This window comes from Athene cunicularia (assembly GCF_003259725.1).
Source record: "Athene cunicularia isolate RWA chromosome 1 unlocalized genomic scaffold, athCun1 chr1_part1, whole genome shotgun sequence".
In the NCBI taxonomy this organism is placed as follows: domain Eukaryota; kingdom Metazoa; phylum Chordata; class Aves; order Strigiformes; family Strigidae; genus Athene; species Athene cunicularia.
The window spans coordinates 21,544,379-21,570,540 of record NW_020799091.1 but is presented as its reverse complement, the minus strand read 5'-3'; the positions used below and the strand labels follow the sequence as shown (position 1 = coordinate 21,570,540).

General features: G+C 40.4%; 1 protein-coding gene across 4 annotated transcripts in view; it reads right to left on the bottom strand.

The window, feature by feature from the left end:
* MTUS2 (microtubule associated scaffold protein 2) overlaps positions 1-26,162 on the bottom strand; it is a 307,627-nt gene that overhangs the window by 229,095 nt on the left and 52,370 nt on the right. For 2 of the 4 annotated variants that reach the window (XM_026860631.1, XM_026860638.1), the window contains one exon: positions 18,693-18,753. The exons of the other annotated variants lie outside the window; for them this stretch is intronic. The gene's annotated coding sequence lies outside the window, so the exon portion shown is untranslated. The remainder of the gene's footprint in view (positions 1-18,692; positions 18,754-26,162) is intronic. 4 annotated transcript variants of the gene reach the window in all.

The following is a 26,162-nucleotide window of genomic DNA, read 5'->3' as shown; positions in this document are numbered from 1 at the left end:
TAAGAGATTAGGGGGGGGGGGGGAAAGCTAGTTCAAGATCATGAGCAGAAGACAAATATGTTTTGTCAGATAAGAAACTGAAATTTCCCCTTTATTTCCATAAATATCGTCTTAACAGGGAAGAAAATATGAGGGCATGGAGTAAGGTATCTTCCCGTCATGTTTCATTATGCACCTGTAAAATAAAGCTTCCTAGATTTTTTAGCCTGGAGAATTATCACATGAATTATCATTGCTTTTCACTCCGAAAACAGGAACTTACCAATTTCAATAACAAGTGACTATCAGAACGACAAACTAATAAAACATGTGGTTCTTGTAAGGTACACCGATTCCTTCAGCTGAAGAGACTTTTTTTTTTTTCTGGAACATGTAATAGTAGTATCTGTATTTATGGCGAAATAAATTTAGAAATGAATGGCATAAAATGAATGGAAGAGGCTAGTCACAAAGCATTCAGTCACACAGTTTATTCATTTATACACTGTTTATCTTCTGGTATATGCCACAAGAAGTAATCATTAAATAAACAACTTCTTTAGGAGGTAATAAAATGTTACTGAGTTTGCACACTCACAACATGTGCTATGGCTGTAAATCAGACTTATTCTAAACTTGTACTGATTTGCAGCACTGGGAGGCACTTTAGAAATATCACATTTGAAAGGGAGGTGCCTGATTTTTCTTTCTCTATAGTCTCTGTCCCTGCAGCAATCCTGAGAAGGGCATGGGTGGCTGGAAAAGTGCCCATGCCTTTTCAGCTACATCAGCTGTTACAATATGCAGTATTACCTCTCCTGCAAACCTTACCTCACTTTAACACTGCCCAAGCTTTTAAATGAGTCTAAACCACTTTCAGATGTCAATTGTGGTTACTGCTGAAAGTGTTCTGCTGTAAATTACCAACCGCAGTGCACTGGGAAAATCTGCCAAGAGATAATACAAAAATTATTTTGATGAATACTGGCATCCCAGACACAGAAGAACAAAGTTATGAAAGAAGCATCTCTCGTTGTCCTAACCTCCTCAGTTATGAGGTGCATTTGGGTTCCCAGCAACCCTCTAACTGGAGATAGTTCTTCCACTTTCTGTTTCTGAGCTCCTTGAGGAAGAGAAACTAGAAGCCAGACAACTCTTTTTAATAGTGTTTTTGACTAGGACCTTCTCTTCTGACAAAGATGATGGCATCTGTGAAGAAGCTAGAGGTGTTTGTGTCCCTGAATGACTAAGCTAGCCAGTAACTCCCTTTGGTAAATCCTTCTGTCGGCAGCTCACATCCTCCACCTCACAGAGTGTCTGATGTCCCAGAAACATGGGGAGGACTGGATGCCTTGGGGAAGGAATTTCACAGTGCTCTAGGATGCATGAAACCTTCATGACATGGTGGATGCAGCAGGGTGATTAATGTTGCTTGCTGTCACCTGAGAACATCTGCAGAGAGCCAAGGAGATGCATCATCTCTCCCTCCCAGACAAATATAATTTAGACAAGAAAGAGATTAGCATGTTTTGGAGGACTCCTTATGTCTGGGTGGTCCCACACTGATCCTATAAAGACCTCTCTAGAAAAAGCTTTGCATCCAACTCATAGCATATCTGAGAATCTTACATATCAGCAAGGGATGCAAGCAAGGAGGACATAGCTACATACTAGTTCAGGGTAAAGTTGGACAAAGCAGTTATTCAAAAAGTTAACTTCTCAGATCTGTACTGGGTAACTGATGATGAAATTCCCATTCATTTCCTTATGTTTTTGGGGTTTTAAATTTGAAACAAGGCACAGCTACACAGTATTGTATTAAGTCCTAACTCTTTTTATGCAATGAACACAGAACTTTTAAACTCTGTTTCAAAATCTGAAATAGCACCTGGACATTCCTCAGTATATAAGGATTCCCAATTCTGGGATAAGACTGTGCAGTCTGCTTTTAGCCCCACTTGAAATTAATGAGAACTGCTACTTGGAAGTTGTTAATAGGCAGTACTAAACTGGGCATCTCTGCCCAGTGGCTGCTGGCTTGCAAGCTTACGGTTTGGGAATACACGGTGTAGAGGTACCTGTGCTGAGCTGTCCCTGTGCAAACAAATTCAGTCCAGTGTACCTGGGTTATACTCTCTTAGAGATTCTTGGCAGAGATTTCTCCATGAATTTCTCAAGACTTAGTGTGGAATTGCCATGGTGTAACACACTACTTATTCTTGAACCCAATCTAAGGTACCAGCGTGACATCGTGCAGGAAAACATCCAATCTGGGTCAGCATCTGCCAGACAGATCTGAATGGTATGCTGTATAACAGTTATGACATTAAAGAAAGATATTAAATAAGTGCTCAAAGTGATTAAGAGCTAACAATGTTCTGCTTCCTGTATTATGGGTTTTGGTCAAGTTCAGGAAAGGCTGGATCAAAGGCCTCTTGATGTAAAATCAGGGTTGATCCAGGAAGAGAAACAATAGAGATCATGGAGCAAGAGTAAGAGAAGAGCTTCAGAAAGAAAGGCAAATGTACCAGGCAAATAAGGGAAGTGAGTGAATGACATCTGACAAGTTTGCCACATGGCTCACATTCAGGTACACTGCTGGTTCCAGTGGAAGGTCTAGAGCAAAACAATCAAACATCAGCTCTGTTAACCCAGCTGGATCACCCAAGACTCTCCTGTGAGGCCATCAGTCTTTGGAAACTACATACAGAAGTTGGAAAGGGAAGATATCAACATCTTACAAATAGGGCTCACTGTCTTGAAGACTACGAGTACTGGTTTGGTCCCCTTTAAAAGCTTTATCATAATCTGTGGGGAAAGCCCTGTCTTCTTCAAAACAATTTAGATTAAAGCTTTAATACCTGAGAAATTACTTCTGTTGCTGACACAGAAATTTTGGGGGTTTTTATTTCCATTTCTTGTTATAATCCTTCTTTACTACTGTATTACCTTATTACTACTTATCCATGTCATTATTATTATAGTAGAAAGTGAAAAACTGCATGAAGAAAATTAGACTAATTAAATGTATATGAAATGGAAGACCTTTAACAGTTCACTGCACTTCCATACAAAATCTGTTGCCCCAGTATGTATGAGCAGGGAATGGGCACAGAGATCTAATTTTTCTGGAAACTTTAGCCATGAACTGCAAGCTACACAAAGTTTTCAGAGACCAGAAAGGGGAAGGCCATCTTTACTTGTACCTTGTCTAAGTAGACTCTCATTTTTCAAGCAGTCCCATTACATTTATTTATGGAGTAATGTGTTGTTGAGTGCACTGTTGGCAGGGTCTGGCTCTGCACAGATAAACAAATCGCCCCATACAGATTCAACTGTCACTGTCATACAAATGAAAAAAATCCCAGGTTAGATAGATGTATTATGACCAACGCATTAAGAACATTTACCCCCCTTCTGCTGATTGATTGAAGAATTATACCCATGAAATGGGATGATTTATACAATTTTATTGCCTCTCGGCTAGAATAAGCTTTTGCCAGTCAGATGCCCCTGAAGAATGGCAGCTCGCAGCGTAAACCTGATGTAATCTGATACACAGCAAGGCGTACAATCAAGATGAAATGATCCTTATATAATTCTTCAATGTGCAAATCATGTCAGGAAGACAATTTCAATAATGATATTTTCTTTTTTATTGAGTTCTTCAGACTATTTTTTCAGATCATGAGCAACTGTATCCAGGAGAAATAGCTATTGTCAGGTGAACGTTTTATTAATCATTTACCTGGGGCCAATATCCTAAGAAACCAGAGGAGTTAGCTGCCACTGAAACACTCAGTACTGATGGCCTTTTCCAGACTTGACTTCTACAGTGTTTCCTCATTATTATAAATGCTTATCTCCCACTTTTAACAGTCTCAGCTTGACTATGTCAGTATTTTGTTTGTTTGTTTCTCCCTTTTCTTCCTCACCCTTACCCCTACATTTTTGCTTTCCTCTCAGACAACGATAGTAAAGGGAAAGTTTAGGATTGACAAGTATGAATACACACGGGTAACAGTATTTTAAAAATATGTGACTCTTTCCAATCTCAGTCAAGGCACTGTGCCTGCTCAGCATTAAGGATAATTCCTGTCCAGGACTGAACTGATGAGCTACCAGTGGGACTTACTCCGCCTGGAGCAAACCACCATATTCAGGTTCCCCAATAGTGATTAGGATGAAACAGTGCTGAGAAAATGTCTGGTCCCTGCATTGTCGATGTATGAGGCTTCAAATGAGCACAGCTTTTTGCTTCATGTCTAGACTTCTCATCTGAAGGAAAGGCAAGTTGATGCTAGTGTTGTCAAGAGTAAAAGCTTCCATGTAACATTCAGAAACTAGCCCCAGTACAATTTAATTTCATCTTTTATATCATGTGTCTCCCAAACAGCTCTTCATGGAGGTGGGATTAGTGATTAAGATATGTGGAGAGTGGAACACATATGTCTCTGAAAACTGGAATTAATGTGATTATGCTAAGCAGAACATATTCTGGGCATCAGTGGTTTGCAAAGATTTCAAGAAATGTGCCCTAAGCACAGAATTTTCTCTCTGGAAAATAAAGCATGATATTCAGAGAAAGTTGGGATAAAGGGGCACTTTATGGGCAAGCAGAGGAAAATTAACTGACACTTTATATGAAACACCTTCCCTCTGTTGTGCTCTTCTGATTTCTACTATAATAAAGCAATTATAATAAACTTATGATCCTTAAGTACTATTAATGCCTCCTTCCCACATGCCACATTTTTCCTCGTGGGAGAAAAAAAAAGGAAGGAAACAAAGTAAAAAAAAAAATAACACAAGCTGATAATAAACTGATCAATGTGTAAGTACATTGGGGATGAATGTTAGCAGTCACTACTCTTTATAATACTCCACTATTAGGTCTAGTTCTGTGAGGAGAATGTGCCTTGGAGGATATAAGAAATCCTAAAATATTATCCAAAGTCCATAAAATGCCATTGTTTCGATGTTACATTTTTACAGGTTTCATGAAGCATGAACTTTTCCAGAAGAACAAATAGTCTGTGACGCCAATAATTCTGATAGCTTCGGAAAATATGTACATTCAGGTCCATGCATGAGAGTTTCCCCAGTGCAACAAATCTGGTCTTTTTTATTACACACATGACCACAAAAGAATTTTAGCTTTTGCTTATGTCTGTTGCTCACCTTGTTCTCAACCACACTGCACGTCCGGCAACCACACCTTACATCCTATACAGCACAGTCGATCGATACACGCTATAGCAGTTTAGTGTTGCAGGATGACTCTGTGTTGTGACACATCAGCAGAGTGAAAAGCATGACAAGTCATTTGCAGTGTTAATATGGCTTCCTTAGAAACCAAGCTGTTGCAACTTTCTCACTTCATAGTGCCTCTAAATGCCAGCCACCTTTCAGGGCTTATGCAAGCAACTCCACTCATGGTGCTCCAGGCATTTCTACACAGTGAAGAGTACTCCAAGCACAAAGTAAATGTTCAGTGATTCTTTGGAAAATAAACAAAACTACATCTGTTCACCTTGGTCACAGGATGACCGAGTAAACATCTGAATGAACTAATCTACTGGTTTTGTTTTAGAGGTACAGTCAAAGAAACTACAAGATACTTCCAAAAGACAGAAAATTCCATCTAGGTTGCAAACAGCAAACTCTAAGAGCCTGTAGAGTATGTATGTCAGTGTGCTTATTTTTGATGGTTTCTTCCAGTGTAGAATTTATAACAGTCAAAACTGTGTTCCAGACACATTTGTTTCTGAGAAGCGCCTGCACACCATTTCTGTGCACAGCAGAACTGGTAGGACTATTGCTCAGTTACGTGTAAATTCCAGGGGCTGAATCACAGACCTGCAACAGCAGAAATAACCTGCACTATCTGCACTGGCAAGAGGTTGCCTTCAGAAAAAATACCCATGCCCAAGTACTTGTGCAGAAAGTATAGTAGACAAGAAAACAGAATTTCTTCCAAGCTATCTGCATACTGATAGGAAATTAAAAATCAGACCATGTATATCTTTACAGGTGAAAAGGTGAAAAATTTCTATTTCTGCTCTTTTCAACCAATCTTATGCCTCAAGTATCCTTATTCAGGAATATCATGGGATCTTTTTTACCAGCGTTTGAAGTTCATAAACCAATTAATAGTATTTTTTCTGCTCATTTCATGAACTGAATTATTTGAAGGTACTGAACTAAATAACTCTTACCTTGGTTCTGCCCTCTGGGAACAGTCTGATAGGAGAAGGTAGAAGTATTTCCCAATTCTTAATTTTCTCATTTTTACTAAACTTCTGAGAAGATTAATTCTTACTAATTGTTTTGAGTTGTATTGAAGGATACAGTCAAAGGCAAAAAGTGAAACTTCAGCTTCAAAAACCAAAACTCTGAAAATTTTCCCCAGAATATCAAGACCTCTCTAAGTATGGAATACCCCTCTTAAGTAACCAAAGCTGATAGATGTTCATAAGTGCTAAAAAAAACAGCCCTAAAATTTACTAACATAGTAAATACTTTAACCATACCTTTGCACTTTTTATATAACTTTCAAGAACAGCTTATAGAGAGGAATGCAACTCACCTCTCCAGTATAAGAGCAATTATGTTACACACTTACTGTTTTTATTTTCGTATATCCCAAAAGACCCATAGTGCTAACAATGTTCACAAAAGCAATGAGCAAAGTGCAAAGACAATGGCAAGGGACAGCAGTACAATAAAGAAAGGTACAGTTTTTACAACAGCTGTATAAATTGTCTCTGTAATTTAACCAGTTATTTCATTTCTGTCCTTATATATTGCTATATAGATGTTTGCAACCAAAGACTATGCTAATTTAACTACAAGATTTTTGTTAAAACAATGTATTTACTAGTGACTAATTGTTCTGTGCTGCATTTTCAAAACTCCTCCTTGACCAAAAATACTTGTCTTTCTTTTTTACATTGAGAACATTACAACAATGGATGTCCACTGGAGTTGTGGTACAATAAAGAACTCGGAATATTTTCCTTATTTAGCAGGCAAAATTAGACAATTAGACCAGACTGCACTAGCACAACTGAAAAACTGAATAATTTTTGAAACGCAGTTGGTTTCTTACCACATGGTGCCATTTAAGGGATTATAACTCACCAGGGTAATACCGAACTTGATTAGAAGCCAGGGGGCCTGATTGTTATCTTGGTTGACAGTGAAAACCCAGACAAAATGTAATTGACACCAGCAACTCTCAATCTGCACCAGTGTAACAAAAAAGAACGTCAAGCCCTGTATCTTTGATTAGAAGTGGCTTTTCTTTTTTGTTTGGATAACTCATTTCCATATCTTTGAGTGATTAACAGCAATTGTTTCAACCCCCTTGAAGATATCAAAGACAGTGTTTTCATTGCTAGGTACACTGATATTACATAGGTTTGAGGAAGTACCTTCATATAAAGAACAACTCTCACAGCAAATAAAAATTTCTTAGGTAAACTTCTCTGGTGGAGAGAAAACCTTTAACATGCCCAGAACGCCAGGCCCTTTGCCCCTCTATAAGTAAATATCTAAAGATAACAGGCTGGATTTTTCCACAGATACTGTGGTATACAGGGGTGGAAGTAAGATCTGGGAAGCTTTTCAGGAACTCCCAAGCTAGGTGTCACAAAACACAATCAACAGATATTTCAGGGCTTGATTCATCTGAGCTCAGACATTTACAATGCAGGTAAATATGCATGAAGTAGTTGCCTAAATTCTCTCTGTCTGAGATGGGTTAAAAAAATAACTTCTGTAACAGTAGGATTCATCTCATCATAATAAATAAAATAGGTCATATATGAAGCTGGGCTCAAAATTGATTATTTCTCCTTATTGATTCCCGGAGACAGAGGGCACAGTTCAGGGTGACCAGCTCTGATACACATGTCTTTATTACACATATTTTTAGTTAACAGAAATAAATCCCGTGTTTTGTACCCTCAACCCTGACCGTGCAGATTAACTTCTGGTTTGCTTCCATTTTGGCCCTCTCCAACAGTGACTCTTCCCCAGTGGTTCACTACTGGCACCACCAGTACTTACCTGCTGTGGATGAGGGACCACCAACTCCTGAAACTTTGGCCCAAGGGAATGGTCCCTGATGTTCTTTTATGCCATCCTACAGGTAGCCCACTGAGGCTACATCTACACAGTGGGAAATCACATCAATTTTTATACAAATTAAATATGCATGGGACCATACTCTGGCACTGAAGCCAGCTGCCCTGGAATAGCCCCTGTCATCTTACTGAACTCTCACCATTCAAAAGGGAAGAGGTTGATGTTGGGTGATGCCATTCATAAGTGTCAGCAGTAATCTTTCTTTAAAAGGTTGCTTTCCTCATATACATATCTATGATGTTAATTGCCTCTGCATACAGTTTAGTCCCCAACATCCCCTTTCTGCTGTGGAAAAAAGCTGCTGCACCACCTGGCTGAATGCCCTATGTGGGGCTGAGGAGGATGTGCCAAGCAGATTCGTATGTCCTGGCCACTTCAGGAACAAGCATCACACTGGCTTTATGGCACCTCCTATTCACAGAGGAGACAGTCACTCTGTGACCACTGACCCCAGAAATTTATTTATTTGAAAACATAAGGAGCTGGAATCAATTGAAATGTGGATGAGGTATAATATGCTCTGAAGATGAGGCAATCTGGGGTTATATACCCTTGCCAATGAGATGCTGCAAAGGATCCTTGCAGTGCAGATGCTCCCTGCAGAAATAGTGATTGTCCAGAAAAAAGCAAGCAGCATGTCCTCACTTGTCAGCCTGTCTTCCAATTTTTCTGCTCAAAAGTAACATACCTGCCAGCCTACCTTTTCCATCTTCTATATTTTTTTTTAATCATCTGCTGAGTACCATAAGTGACAGGTAGATGACATATTTATCTACCTATATGAACATATCTTCATAACTTCAAACACTGACAGATCTTTTGCATACACCCCCTCATGGAAAACTTTGCCTAAATTTACAGTCCATAAGAGCAATACAACTGTTTACACGATTTTAATTATATTTGAGTCAGAACTTTCTCTAAACAAATAAACGTTGTCCCTCAATATTTATAATTCACACCTTAGAGAGGTCTGATACCACTTGAGAGGGGGTAGCTGACTGTAAACAAAAGGAAAACTTCCTGAACAGCAAATTCAAAATTATTCTGTTCTTGCAATAGGAGCCCTGTGGGAAGCAGCTCTGCTGTGCCAGGTAGGTCAAAGCAGCAGCATCCAAGGGCTCAGCTAAAGAAAGTCCCAGGGATTTCCTTGGAAGCAAGGGGGCTGGGAGGCTGGACACCCTGCCCAAACAGTGGCCAAGCGTGACAGGCCGCACACCCCATTGAATGACTGAACACCCCAGCTTTGGTCCTGCCCTGAGTAGGTGTCTGGTCCCTTTAACTGCTGAAGCTCAATTTCTCTACAGTAGGTGCCTCCATCAGGCAGAATCTTTCTCGGAAATACCAATCGAACCATTTCTAGGCCTAGAGAGAATGAGCACTAAGGGACACCTGTGTGACACCTTCTATTACAAATTTTAGCATCCTTGTCCTCTGCAGTTTACGGTTTGGCAGAGGGTGGCTTGAGTCCATGTAATTTTTGTCCTTCTAGGGTTAAAATATGGCCAATTTATGAGCATCTTAAAAAAAAAAATCACAGTTCAGTCAAGGTATTAGCAGCTAAAAAAGCTATTATAGCTGCTGGAAATCACGAAGATTTAATCTTCTCTGACCGTGCTCTGTCCCTCCACAACTCCCGCTGCTGATTAGACATCACAAGCACCATCTTCACAGAAAAACAGAAGAATGAAATCCCTCAGGAAGAAATATTCCTCCTCCTGTAAGAACAGACAAATTTTCTCCGGAGTCATGGCTCCCAACTAGCTAATTACATCTCGCTAGCAAGGTACAATAGCCGCCCTTTTAACTTGTTTTATCAGGTCTGTCCTGGCCAATCTGGCTGTGTACCATGCTCCAAGAGCTGCCAGCACCAGGAAGCAGGGAGCACACTTAGGTGATCCTGTACCAAATGAGCCATTCAGCCATGTTTCCAACATGTGCTATGACATCGAGCAAGCAACCTCCATGCTGGCAAAACCAGGAGCAGTACGAATGGCAGAGACAAGAGGGGACACCCCAGTCCTCAGGCCAGAGGGCCAGGACAAGGGCAAGTGGCGGCACTGAGTTAGGAGAAGCAAGGGAAGGTGTGGGATGCTGCAAGTGAAACTTGCATGATTTTGTTAGAAACTGTTTTAAAATAATTCCACTGCCTGTGTGCTTATACTGGGTCTCATCTCCTTTTCTTTCTCTCCACCAAACAAGCACGTGATCTACTTCTCAGAGATTTCTGTTTTCAAAAGAGGCAGCTTACATCTTCATTCTACCAATTCTCTCAGGAATAATGTCCTGCTCTCTGCCTGTACTTGTGCTTCATTATTAGCAGAGCACTTTCCTACCACTAGATAACATTTTTTCAGTCGGTTTTAACTTCCAATGACACAGTGATGGTTACATTTGGTACAAGCAGTGGTGCTTATGTGGTCACACACTGCTGTCACTAGCATAGCATCCCACAATCAATGTGAGGCTAGAAAAACTACTGAACTGCACATTTCAACAAAACAGCAGGTGCTTTGAACACCATCTATAACTTTAAGTGAACAGTTTCAGTAATGGTTTTGTCAGTCCTCCCTAGAAGCAGTCCTAATGGGCAACAAATAACAAAATTAGGTTCAGCTGATGAAAGAAAAGCAGGATAATATGTTGAGGGCAAGGAAACATTTGTATAGCCATGTGAACTCTGTACCATGCTGTACAGAAGAGATTGCATCTCACCCCTGTGCTAAACTTCTTGCTGTTGCTAAGACAACCACATCAATGTAAGAGAAGCAATGCAGAGCCCAGTGGTGAGACCACCGAAGGGGATGAATTGGCTACTAGGCTTTGCTAGAAGAGAGAAAGTGGTTTGGTGCAAAGGGCAGGACGGATGCTCTGGCTGTGGAAGACTGCCTGACAGAGGCACTCAACCAAGTGCAGAGGCAATGGGGATATAGTGGGAATATTCCAACAAATAGCAGGGGGTCCTTGATCACAGAAATCCCATTGTTTGCATAAAAGGATCTCCTTCACTTCACAGAATCATAGAACAGTTTGGGTTGGAAGGGACCTTCAAGATCATCTAGTTCCAACCCCCTGCCATGGGCAGGGACACCTTCCACTAGACCAGGTTGCTCAAAGCCCCGTCCAACCTGGCCCTGAACACTGCCAGGGAGGGGGCAGCCACAGCTGCTCTGGGCAACCTGTGCCAGTGTCTCACCACCCTCACAGTGAAGAACTTCTTCCTTACACCTAATCTAAATCTACCAACTCTCACTCTAAGGCATTACCCCTTCTCCTATCCCTACAGTCCCTGATATAGAGTCTCTCCCCATCTTTCCTGTAGGCCCCCTTTAACTACTGGAAGGCTGCTATAAGGTCTCCCTGGAGACTTCTCTTCTCCAGGATGAACAACCCCAACTCTCTCAGCCTGTCCTCACTGGAGAGATGCTCCAGCCCTCTGATCATCTTCATGGCCTCCTCTGCACCCACTCAAGAGCCAAACACTGTACTACAGTACTTGACCCTTCTTAACACTATTTACAGTCTTACACAGAATATTGCTTGGATTATCTGTCTAAACATCAAAATATGGATCCTGCAGTATATCACAGGAAACTGCATCAGTAAGGTTAATAATTTAAGCTTTTCTGGAGCAGAGCATCATTACCCTTGAAGTATGCACACAGAAGAGCGTACCTGACACAGAGCTCACCTAGACTCCTTTAGGATGCCTCACTGCTTAACATAACACTGCTGACTAGCCTTCCTATACCTAGCTTCTGAGTTTAGATACAGGAGAAAAAGCAGATTCAAGACTGGCAAACAGAACACGTTACTAGAAGGCAAGCCTCTATAACTTACCTTTTCAGGTGTTCAGGGTCTAAAGCAATAAGGGTATTAATACAGTGAACTGCATGTACTAGAGTAAAATCTCACAGTTTGTTTACATTATGGGGTTCATATGTATGCATACTTTTACATAAATAATAAACCAGTTCTGATTCATAAGTTAATGAAAGAACTTTTCCCAACAAGGAAATCCAAAATAATCTATTGTTTTCTCCTCTCCTCTCCTCTCCTCTCCTCTCCTCTCTCTTTCCCCACTTTGAAAGACACTTTAGAAAATAGGGAAAGTTTTTGTTTCAGTTCCAGACATCTCTGCTGATGCACCTTTGTGGGAAGAGAAATTCAGCAGCCACCTCCTACCACTGGTCTGCCACAACCAGGGCTCAGTCACACTCACAGAGATGACTGGTAGGTAGCTGGTATGCTTGCCTCCATTATAATGCCTCTCTCACAGTGTCAACTTATTCCTCCCTGGACTTCCTCCTGGTTTACTACAACACCTTGAATACAGCATCAAAAACACTTGTACTAATACCAGGATTGGGCCATGATAGACAAACGTCCAGTTCATGTGTTGTGGGGTTTTAGAATTTTTATTCTTCTCCCAGCTCACATATTTCACATGACTCTATTTAATTAAATGGCAGAATGGGATATAGCCAAATGTTTATTTCTCACTGCGACAGTTATTTAAATAATGTTGTTCCCCTAGCCACATTTCACCACAAAGAACAAATACCTATAATTATAATATCTGTGATTATATAATGTCAAACATCATAGGAAAAATAAGCAGCCCCACATTTTGAGGAATAAATTGTAACCTCTATTATCCATATTCAGGCTAAAAATGCTGGATCTTGTCCCAACCTCAGAAATAAAATATACCCAGCAGTAATTGAAAAACAAATGAACTGGATTATAATCTTACTATACTCTAGCTTTTGCATTCCTCAGCTATGTGGCAAACAGATGGAAAAAATCACACTACATGCACCAGGAGACAATTTTTTAAGGTATCTCTGCAAACATCAATTATCTTTGCACTTAAATATTTCTGGCCTTGAAGCTTGGGTCATTTTGCATTAGATCTTTGAAATGTTTGGCTATTGGTTTACAACATATTTTCACACTGGCAGTGGACCCAGTGAACAAAAATACTGCTGGGTTTGCCTTTGCATTCAGACTGTGGGCAGCAAGCAACATGAAGACAATTAGAAGATGCCAGATTATTTTGTAAATTCTGAAGGTAGCAGTGTTAAAGACAAATTTCAAATACTAGGCCTCCATTACTGGAAAGACTGGTATGTTCAGAGAGGCAAAGCTTTTATTTTCATTTAATAAAGTGAAATTTATTGAGCTATTCCAGTGGAGCCATTCAGGGCCCAGCAGAGGAGGCATGTCCCAGGCATCAAGCAGGGGTTTTGCAGCAGGACCCAGCCTCTGCTGCAGGGACATCTTGGGGTCAACTCCTGGTCTGAAGCAGCGGCAGCCCTGGTTTCCATTTCACCTCAGCCCCGAGGTGTCATTTATGAGGGTTTGAAAGCCGCTCTGTGAGAACCTGAGCACCCCTGTTGAAGGCCGCAGTGGGGACACACCCCCAGAGTGAGCCAGAGCCCGGCAGGATGCCATATATGATGCCAAAATCCCCTCTGACACCCGAGACACGTGAGCAGCTGCCCTGAGGGACACTGGACAGGAGGGAAGACACAGATGCACAGGACAGGGAGCACACACCCACTCGTGTCACCTGGCCCAGTGCTCTGCCATTCCTGGGATGTGTGAGCATGCTGCAGCAGGACATGGGACACCTTGGCCATGGCCGTGTGCTGGGGCCCACAGGAGAAGAAGGACCGCCAGGCCATGGCTGCCCAACCTTGCTGCCGGGATGCTGAGCCATCGTCCTGCCTCAGGCTGCTTCCCCTGCCCTGCCACAGCCCTGCGACAGCACCCAGGTACAAGGGAACGACACGGGCCTTTGGGACATGGGGAAGCTCCACACCAGCCCGCCTCAGTGCCCCAGGCACAGTTATTTCATTAGCAGTGCCATAGTCCAAGCTCACAAACTGAATGGGTCTTCCACAGGCATCAGCCAATGCCCCAGAAAGCAGAGTGGCTTCTGCTGCCAGACACAGGGTTTTGAAGTATAATAATAAGGAATTAACCTCAATTGATGTTTTTTCTTAAGACCAATGCCCTCTTTGCGCCAAATGCTGCTTACAATTCTGCTGCTGATGCCCCACTCCTCAGGGCTCAGAGGCCTCGTTATCACACGCATCTCTCGTGATGACAGAATTTGCAATCATCTCCAACAACCCTTGCAATGCACACAGCCTTTCTCTGGATACCTGTCATTCTAAATGCAGTATCTGTAATGCCTATATATGCATCTATAATACAATCTCCCCACAGCTTCCATGGGGTTCCCTCCTTCTCTGGCTAATAATCTGCAACCATACATGAATGAAACATGACCTGACTCATTTCTCTGTGAGATGTCTTAAGGTCTACTTTAAAAGCTATAACAACAAGCACACAGGCAAGGTAAGAAGCAGTATACAAAAACGTGGCTGCAGTTCTATTATATGCTTTGCAAACTTTCTTTTCCTAATTGCCTTTGGCTGATAACATTTGAAAAATAGGTCAAGTAGTAAAACCTGCAACTTCAGTCCCAAAGTATCATCTTTCTCTTCCTCAGCAACCTGCATACAGTTAAACAGATATCTTCTGTTAAGCAGCTTTAGTGGATGAGGTCCAAAATGATCATTAAATAAACTTTTTATAAAAAAACCCTTATTTTGCTATTCAACCATCACAGAAAAGTGTACCTGAAATTAACCCCTGAATTGATGAAGTATCATCTGGAAAAAATACATTGTCATATATTTGACATTCTGTCAGTATAATTTTCTCAGATGAAACAGTGGAAACTCAGTGACTGTTACAGAAACCAAATAAAATATTAGCATGTCACTACCTCCTGCAGGGAGAGAGGGACCTTACACAGAAATGTTTGCAAATTTCTACTGATTTCAACAGAAGTTCACACTTGTATTCATATAAAAAGACTGATCCTGCATATTCACTATGGCCTGAAAAAGATCATGTCCAACAACTTACAGGTGACAGTCCCTTATTTTCTCCAGAGCTTGCTCTTTCTTCTTGCAGCTTGTTGGGCTGTGGCTGCCCTTGATGAGCAGGTATGTAATGCAGGGTGTCAAGAGAATCACACTATCATTCGCCCTCAACTAGAAACCAGAGGTTTCCCTTTCACTGAATGACATTCAATTCTGTCAATCAGCTCTTTCTTTGTAAGTTAGCAAGATGTCTTTACATTATTGCTTCATCCTGTATATAGCCTTATCGATTTTTTCAGTACTTAAATGCTTTAAGAAAATCAATGCTTCAGCAAATAGAGTGGAGCAGAAGTATCGTAGAATCCCATTCCAGCATTAGTGATCATGGTTAAATTAAATAACATGTACATGTGGGACGATGAATATAGAGAAAAACTACAGAAGACTTAGAAAATAGGTGAGTGGAGAGGCATGAAATTAAAAACATAATAGAAAAAGAGAAGATGAAGGTAAATGTAGTAGCTGTGAGTAGGACTTCTCTCTGCTAATTTTAGTAAACTGAAACTTAGGTGTCTAGTCCAAGCTAATCTCCCTAGTTCTCTCCATATAGTGAAAAAAGCACAGAAGTTACACAGGGGATTCAACCAGTCTTCTAAGACAGGGCAATGCATCACACTTTCCCTCAACTATCCTGAAGCCCTGTGATGGGCTCGGAGGAGACAAGTAACTTCTGTGTTATAACAGCTCTGGAGCTGATGGAGGATCATACATCAATTTGAGTGTTGCACCTATTTAATAGATGTCCTTTCAGTTCAACATTTTCAGCTTTGAAGATCAGATTAATTTGGCTTTCTTGGCAATATCTAACGTTTCTTGTGTCAGAGGAAAGATTTTCTTATAATTGCTCATCAGAAGCCCTTGTATGAACATTTAAATAATTTATGACCACAAAACCTATTTGTTGTATTTTATTAAAAATGGGCCAAACTTGTCACTAGCACAATTGCATGTACTGCCATTCACTTCAAAGCAGCTACATATGCTTACACAGCAGGGAATTAGCCCAGATACTGTCAAAATGCTTCATTACTAGTCAGGTCAGACGATAAATCAGATCTTCTGTTTGTGAAGTACTGCAATTTATGTCTAATGACTGGAAGAATTGGTATATAAAGTAATTATTAAAACAGGAAAGCAATCATCTCCTAAATGTGCAAAGCCTCTTCCAACATGATTTTTTTTTTTAAATAATATTATGGCAGGCTTAAAATACATCTTGCTTTCTTGCAGACATAAGCAAGAACTTCCTCCTTCCCTTTTCTACAAGGATCCCACCTTCAGCATTTTTTGGCTTATTTCAAGGTCAGCTGTAACAGAATTACTGACCCTTTCCGGCTGAAAGGGACTTCAGGAAGTGTCTATCCAGAGACAACACTGAATTCAGGACCAGGTTGCCCAGAGTTTTGTCCTGAAAACCTCCAAGGACAGAAAGACTGCATAAGCTTCACTGTCCTCATGCGACAGTCTCCTATTCTCCTCATATCCAGTTTGGACTTCTCTTGTTTCACCTCCTGCCCACTATCTCTTTTCACCTGCCATGGACCACTGTAAAGAGTCCACCTCCATCTCCTCAATGACCCTTTAGACACCGGGGGCTGTTGTCAGGTCCCCCCACAAAACCGTCTATGCTTCAAGCTGAACAAACTCAGTTCCGTCAGCCTCTCCTCACATGGGAAATGCTCTAGCCCTCACCATTTCAGAGGCCTCTGATGAACTCCCTCAAACATCAAAAATTTGTTAATGTCTTTGCTGTATTGGAAGGCCCAAAACTGAATGCAGTATAACGAGATGTAGTCTAACAAGTGCTAAATAGAGATGATAATCCCTTCACTCCATCTACTGGCTCTGTAGAAGACTCTTATAATAGAGCCTAAGATGCTGTTGCCTACTTTTGCTGCCAGGGCACGCTGCTGGCTCATACCCAATTCACTGCCCACCAAACCTGATACAAGCACTGGAGTTTGCACTTGTCCTTATTTAATTTCACGAGGTCCCTGTTGGCCCATTCTTCCAGACTGTCCAGGTCCCTCTGGATGACCACCCTGCCCTCCAGGATGTCACCTGGTTTCCCCTAGTTTTGTGTCAGCCACTGAGTTGATGGAGGGACATTATGCCTCCATTTTCAGATGACTGATAAAAGTATTAAACAGGATATGTCCCCACACAGACCCCTGGGGAATTCAGATCATAGCTGGCCTGCAGGTAGAGTGCAACCCATTAATTACCAGTCTGTGAGCCCAAGAAACCAAGCCAGTTTTTCACCCTTGTAGTTGTTCATCCATCTAGAGTGTATCCCAATCAGGATACAAGGATTATGCTGCATCAAGCTACACTAAACAGCTCTGTTGTATTATACCCACCCTCAAACTGAACTGTACAGTCAAATGAGTTACAGAAGATGACAGACACTCACTGGTTGCTGATGAACCAGGCGTCATCTCTTTGCCTGTCTCCACGTTGGATCATGGCTGGAAACAAGCATCCAGGCAGGAAAAATGAGAAGACAAGATGCCCCCCAGTAAACTACACCCCTTATGCCTGTCAGGGAATAGGCTTCATGTCTACCATGTCCTCTTCATCCACACCAGGAGTTCTGGCATATTTTATCAATGAGGACATTCCTTTCCCATATGAACATGAAAACTTCTGACCACCTACCAACAAATTAGTGGTTGTTGGTGACCTTGTCAACTTTTAGTACACAGCCAATTTGCCAAGTTACCATCCTTTTTGCATTGCCCACACATGTATCATCAAGAAGAAGATAATAAATATGATAACACATACATCTTCTAATTAATACACAAGTGTTCTAAATAATTAGCATAAAATGTCAGTCACAAAGTAGGACAAACCTTTACAGTCAAGTTTCCAAAAGATCTAATTAATCACTTTCTGCATTTTAGGTCATGAGTCTATTGTACATCTCTGCAAGTGACCTACTATTTCTCACAAAACATTCACAGCCCAAAAGATGTCCCCAAAGACAGGTAAAGCAAAGGTCACATGGAATGTCTAGTGAAGCTCTTTCAGAAGTAGAATAAAGACCCCAAACTGAGAATTTCTGACTATGAAACTAGGTGAAGTTTCACAATTTTACACGTCTTTTTTCCTAACATTCACAGAAATCCCTTATTCACCACTTAGATTCAGCATGTGAACTGCCAGAAAGATTAGGCTTTCCTGGTAAGACATGAGGGATAAGATTAGAAATCGGTTTATAACAGGCATGTAGTTTCAGTTTCAATACAGCTGCTTGTTTCTTAGGAAATTACGAATATGAAGGATCTAAAACCAGGCTGACTGAAGGTGGAAAAGAACACTTAGGTCGTATATTTAGAAAATATTTTCCTTTTTCAGTTTCCTGTTCAGTTTGTACATCTGACAAAGAGTAGAGGACACAGAAAGCAAGCTGTGAAATATGGATTACTGGCCCACCAGTGCAAGTTCAAGAACAGAACATGGAGCTGTACCTAAACTGGGTAGCACATGCTGCTTTCCAGTTACAACTGAGTGTGATTTCTGGAGGCATCTATTAGACTATGTGGAATTGAGTAGCTGTCTTCAAGATGAACCTTGCATGCCTACTGTATTACTTACTATTTGGTTTCTGCTGAAGATGTTCCTTGGGGAAGGCTCTTGCTCTCTGTTCATCAGAATCCTTGAAAACATATCAAAATGGGAAAAAATAATTCATTCTAGGTTAATAGGGAAGTTCTTCAAATGATAGAATATTTATTTAAATGTTAGTTCATTTTTTTCACACAAGCACCAGTCTAGATTACATTTGAACTAGCTTACCAACGATTTTCTATTAATTTTATTGCTTGACTTGACACTTGCAATTCAGCACAAGTTCTGGGCTTGTGCAGTGCTATGAAAACTGAACACACTGCAAGACAGTTTCAAACATGAATGCAGCACTTTTTATGGCAGGATGAACTCCTGGGTCTTAGAAGTCAAAGAAAATGAAGATTTCAGCTCAGAGGGTTAATGAATCCAAACCCTTAAAGGATGGAATCTGTGGGATAGTGACGTGTTGTTGTCTGAAGTGGCACTTTACTATTTCTCAGAATTGCTTTGACAAGAAAATTGCACATACTTTGAAAATTCTAGTAGCCATGGAAATTATTGTATTAAATTCTCCTGGGACAGTACCGACAAAAACCAATGTTAAATTAATTACTAATAAAATATTCTGAGAGTACACTAAAACCCCCACCTCCTACACTGCTATGTGTTGTGTACACCATTCTTTATTCACTCATTTAGAGTACAAGCAGTGATGTAAATTAACTCTTCAGGAGGGTGTTCTGCAAACTGAACAAACAGAAAGTTAGATTTTAGCGGGCAGGTAAACTTTTTTCTCTCTTTGCTTTATCTTGTGATTTGCAGTTGGATTCCTTTGCTACATACTCTTCCTGAATCATCCTAGATTAGTATCTATACTCAGGACATGGGTGACAGGAGGCAAGTGTCTGACTGATATCCCAGAAGAGTGAGATTTTGGCTATGAGAATGAGAAATGTATAACGTGATTAGACTGATCTCTCCCCATCCAGAAAAAAAATGCATTTATAAATCAAAGTTACTATATAATTTGGTTACAGGTATTCAATGGACAAATGATCCTCTTTCTCAGTTATATATTTCCACTTATATTTAAAAACCTATTGATTCTGCAGGATGAGGAGGGAATCTCTCTGTGCTTCATTATTGCAAGTGACACATGATAAATTATGCTTTTCTATGGACTTTCATATAGTCTCCTTCAGAGAAGACTCCTTTCTTTTCCTCAAGTGCTCAGCTGTTAATCCATTCTTTTACTGGAAGAGATACTATGGCAGATGAAAAAAGTGCCTGTGAGCATGTTAATCATGGAGTGATTGATGCTGCCATTACAAGGAAAGGTTAGACAATACACTCAGCAGTTTTTACTGCTATTTACAACACAGTGCCAGTCATCCAAACTGAGGACTGATCAGTGCACAGACTTCAAATTAATTCAGTATGAGCCCTCTGAACTTAATGGCAAGTCTGATAACATTCATCTATTTTCATTTCCCCTCTCTCTTTCAGCACATGGTTGAAGTCTGAAAACATCTGAAATTCATGAGACTTTCATGGGCTGCCTACCAAAGCCAACTTGCTGCTCTGGCTCCCTGCACACACCCCTCTCATACTGGGGTCAGCCCCTGCAAAACCCACATATCTAACAAACCAGAAAAAAGGCAGTAGACAAAAGAGCAAACTGGAAAAAAAATTATCATCTCTAATTTGTAATTTATTCTGTGAAATAGTTTCACAGAATACTCTTGCACCCTGCATTGCCAACATGACTTCATGTATTTTTATTGGAAAATATGTGAATTCTGGAATGTGGGTACACAATTAATCCAAACAATATTGTGATGTAAGTCTGAAATGGAAAACTTTTAAAAACTTCTGTAAATGCACTTGTCTTCATAAATTATTTGAAAGTAAATATATTTATTGAATTGAAGAGCAAGCTTCTATCGACAGGGATAAGTTCCAGCTGTGCAATTAATACAAGCAGAGAGAAGAAGCAATCTATAAAGCCCATGACCAACTCCATATGATTAGTAAAATAGAAGAACATTAATTCCATATAGCACATTTTCTTAAATATGAGGTTTCATTTCTATGCATTTCTTACTGTCAGCTAAAAAAAAACCCCAAATTCACACCTGAATATTCAGAAACAACTCATCTCAAGAAAATGTTATTCTAATAAAATAATATTCAGTTTTAAATCCAAGAATGCATAATGTATTTCCTCTATGCTAATTTATTCTATAATTAAAACGATCAATATTAGCTCATCAGCACATTAATTCCTCTAAATTAACTGGGTTTTATAAAAAAGCAGCAGTGCTTAGTAAAGTATAACAAAACTATTTCACAACAATGTAGATCTTAAATAAGAATACCTGGGCAGTAGATGGTCCTTTCTAGCGCCATTATGGATTTTATAAATATCAGTGTAATTGAAGTAATAACCATAGTAATGACCAGAGTTTTACCTGCAACATTTGTTTCCAATATTGAACACACAAATTGCTAATAAGCTGAAAACAAACCTCCTTGTCCTCTAGCCTACCTTTCCCAGGTTAGTCCCAACTATTTTATTGTGGAATACTTTTAAAACTAAACCAGCCGTTATCTGAACAGCCATTTAAATGACCACAAGTATTTTTTTGTTCTGAAAATGCCTTCCTTAGCTTTCCAGAAGTGTTGTGAGCTGTTCACCTACCATAAACAAATGCTAACAGTTACTGACATACTGACTAGCTAGAGGTTTCCTGGAGTTTCAAACTCATTAGGTGTTTTTCACTTGTAGTTTCAACACTGGCAAGTGCACCTGCACATCATTACACATTTGCTTGATGTCCACGTTTCAGTGGTGTCTGAAGTGGGTCACGGTCATGTCAAGCATTCAGAGACCACACAGGGTGAAAAGCACTGAACAAACATTATAATTTATTTCCCCTTCACTTTATCATGGACAATGAGTCAACAATAAAGCAATGAACTGCAATGAAAGAGCTGCCAGATAGCTTTGTATGAGATATAAGAAACTAAAATAAACAGAAAATTCTCAACAACAATAAACAACAGCATGATCTTAATTCAGGTGCTTAATTTAGGTGACCAGAAGGACAGTATTTAAGCATAACACAGCCCCCACGTGTTATGAAGTTTAAATGTACTTTATCAGACCACATCGCTATCTTTAGCAGGTATCAAGGTTTCCTGCTATCACTCCTCCAGCAGATCCCAGTGAGTTTCCCTCTGTTCCCTGTGTAACAGCCATTCAACCAACACACACTGGTGACGTCTCTAATCTCTTTTAAAACAGAAGCAGATGCTTGCAAATCCTTCTGCCTACTGTGTGGTTATGTGTGATCAGGCTCAGTCCTGTCTAGTGGTATGTTCCCTTGCAGCAATGCAGGATGGCCTTTCAAAGTAAAAGGATTTACCCAAGAGTTTTTTTGGGAAAAAAACCCAAACAAACAAACAAACAACAACAAAGCAAAGCTGTCATGTACACCCATGGCTACCAGTGTAAGTTGCCCTCATTTTTCCTGGGCAGCTTCTCCCTCTAGGTGACAGCCTCCCTAACACAGCCTGCTCTTTACTTTGAACTCTGATCCAGGGGTAACCCATCCTGTTCCTGCCACCAGAAGGTAATGCCAGTCACTAATCTTCCATTAAATCACCACAGAAATTCCTTTCACAGTTCTCAGTAGTTCCTTAGTTTCAGGCCAGATAAATTTATTATCCCTAACACTTCGCCTTTCCCATCTAAAGTTCACTGGATCACAATGCAGAGAGAATCGAAAAAAATGTCTCCTAAACATATTTAGCAAAAGTAATCCCCAACATTCTCCACCAGTTGATAGGAAGCTTTCTTGGGGAGGTGTTGTTTGATTTTGCACTATACATTGTGATGTCCTACATATAAAGTTTAAAGGAAAATAGTTTAAAGGGGGGCTAAAATAAGACACCATACACTGTTGTCTCTTATTTTTCATGTTTACTACTACGCAGTATCCATTAAGTCAGAAACACTCATCCTGGCTTTTTCAGCTAAAGGCAGTACAAATCCCTTTATCAGGCAAAATATGATAGGGCACTTCTTTGGCTTTCCAGTTCTCACTACTCCTTACAATAAATCCCACAACATACCGCAGCCTTTACAAACTGTTCCACAGTTCTCTTTTTCATGCATAAGGTGTAAGAATCACATGAAGAGAAACCAAAGACATGCCTGTGTGTTAGGGCCTCCTCGTCTGTATGCAGCAGACCAGATTCCCACCAGTTTGTACCTAAATGTCAGTCCTAATACAGAGTTATCACAGTCAAGGCGATTTATCAAGGCAAAAACAAGCCAAAGTAATTTATCTTAATCATGAAGGCAAGAGTACTATATTTTGTGGGTAAAACAGCACATTTTGACCCACTTTTTTGGTAACAGCTGAAACAATAAATTTCTTTTTTTTCACCTGTTCTTTCATTTCAGCAAGTTATGTATTGCTGCTAGGGGCACCAGCACTTGAAAAAAAAGTTCTTTGGATACAGTCTCCTAAGAAAGTAAAAATTTTAAAACAGCAAATTACTCGTTTGCTGTGAATAAGGAAATGCCCACCAATGGTTCATAAAATCTTTTTGAAATTGAGGGTTGCAAATTATGCTTGTGGGCAGTGACAAATACATCTTCTAGATCTCAAGTTTTCACTGAAGAGAGGACTAAATAGGATTAATTTGCTTATTTTACCATTCCCCCACAAATAATATCCTTATCAAAATGTGAGGTCAGTAGAAAGAAATCTCCTTGTCCTGTGTACTGAACCGCTTTCCTGGGGACAAGGGACATTGAATCACACCTCATGAAAATGTACCTCCAACTATTAACTCAACCAAGGTCCTCAAAACCCAAAGGATTATCATAAAAACCCCAAAGGAACAAAAAAAATAAAAGGCCTATTGCCTACTGAAATTAAGAACAATAATGAGGGAAAGTAAGGAAAAAACTTAACTTCTCCTGTAATTAAAGAGTTTTAATAACATTCTCCAGTTTCACAGGAGCTGTAGATAAATGCAGTATTCAGCAAGTTATGTGTCCAAAATATGAGTACAGAAGCCCAAAATAAGTTTTAAAGAAAGACATCATAGATTGGCTGTTAGCAGGGAGCTTCAAACTCCCCATGTCCTTCAAGACCATGTCTCCCAGCAGGTGGAAGAACTTCCACAAATGAAGACAGTTTGGTTGAATGGACTGGTGAGCTGTTATGTCCTCACACAAGCTTACTAATGATGGAAAAGGCAACCAGCACTTGCCTCTCACTGCCATGACCTTCCTCTCTCCACTTCCCTTAGAGCTAAAATTGTCCAGTATGAGCCAAAGCAAAGGAGCTAAGAGTCCAGTCCTTTTATTCTTATGGAGCATAAGCAGTGCTGCTTCATTGTAACTTGAAAAGCTGTGGTCACTACCTGAACTTTGGAATAGGTCTTGGTTACAGCAGTACATTGCTCACACCTTTATTTTACCTTTATATAAACAGATCAACTGGGAACAAAGGCAATTCTTCTGGATCGAGTCTATAAGTTGTCCCCTTTGCCATTGCCTATTGCTCAACAGTCATTGTGCTTTTTACTTGCAACCTTACAAAAAAAGCATTTGCTCAGAATTTTTCATACTTAAACAGTAGTTCAGCCATTTAAAACCATGGTAAAAGAAATCAGTGTTCCAGACTCCCAACTGCCACCATGATTCAGATGCAAAGTATGTCTGCCTGTTTCACTAGTATTTCCTAAGAATAGTTACTATCTGCCAATTTACACACAAATCCATCACTGATGGGGGGGGTTTCATATGCCAACAGTATATTTCTCCACTGCCTTTAATTTAGATTTGTAATAGAATTTTTGCAGATAAACACAAGTTAGCAAAATACCGGTCACACTGGAAGGAGTTTCATTTTCCTTAGGGGAAAGTAGATATCAAATTGTGATAGAACCCCAGGAGGCCACAAAGACTAAATTATAAATCCCCAGATATTCTATGGTAAGTCTACTAAACAATTTTTTTCCCTGCTGGGGGATTACAGCTGAATTGCTTCATCTGCAAAATCCAAAGTCCTTTGCTGCTACAGAATTATTTTCTACTCGGGTCCATGGCAGTTGGCTTCCCACTCACGGAATGCCATACATTATTTACAAATCTTTGAGTATAAGTCTGTTATGAATACATTAACTGTTCTTTTACCTTCAGAACTCATTATCAACAGGAACAAATCTTCTGATGCTATTTTCCACTATATATCTACTGCATATGCTGAACCTGCTGTGCCACTCAAAAGTGTTGTATTTCCAACATTAGTCTTATTTTAAAGAGTGAAAAAAAAAAAGAAAAAAAGAATATAGGTTAAAAAAAATCTTTAAAAGAAAAATCCAAACCATGCTGACCCAGTAGGCAGATGATCTAACGAGTCTTTATGAACTCTGCCTAGACACAGGGATTTATTGTCAAAACACTTCAGTCTTGTTTTTTAAGCCTGGCTTAAAAGGAAATTGAGGCCCACATGATCACCTTTGTCAATTCTTCCTTAGTAACCTTTGAACCTGTTGGTCAGTTTTAAGCAAATTTGACAGTTGGGGACAGGGAAGATAGGGATCTCAGAGGTGGAAGTCCTAACAGGTTTTGTGAAAATTAGAGGCTGGGTACAGAAGATAGAGATGAGTATTTTGCCCATCCTGGGAGGCAACAGCCTGCTGGCTGTACCTGCACACCTAACTCAAGTCAGCAGCAGCCTGGGTGGACATTTGACCACCGGGCTGGGAACACAGACCAAACACAGCATGCTGTGGGAGCTGATAGGGATTAGGGGATGGAGAACACAAATCCACATAAACCCAAGTTGTCCTACTGAGGCTTGCTTGGTTTTTATAACTTTTCACAGACAACATCAGTGAAAACATAATGTTTTAATTTGGAATGCAAATGTTGTAAGAAATAGGCAGAGTTTGATCATACATGGCTAAATGACATAAACCAAAGTCATTGCCCTCAATTCTTAGAAATATGGCAGTATGGTGCTACAGCTTTCCCATAGTCCTCCTGTTTTTTATTAAAATGTGGCAGTTGGTCTGCTTATAAAAGATCAGAGTCCTCAGCCCTATAGAAATGGCAGTGGGGAGATGAGGGACAGGCATCCTTCTCCCAAACCCCTGGGTGCTACCTGACAGCGTTTGGGGACTTCTGCGGGGAACACAAACATCCACCTGTGTGCTGCCAAAACTCTAGCTGCTGTGCACATACACTCATCAGGTGTATGTTCATGGGAAAGCTCAGAAAAACGGCTCCTGCAAAGGGCAGGCTGGCCTCTGGGGAGGTTAATGGGAAGTCCCAGGGAAGCCAAGCCGTGGAGGTAGGGGGTGAGACCAAGACAGGATGGGGGACTCCCTTCCCTGCACTCCCCAACCGCAGGACCCCATGACTGGAAGGGCCTGTGAGGATGCAGATACCCTCCCTTTCTGGGCTCAGCC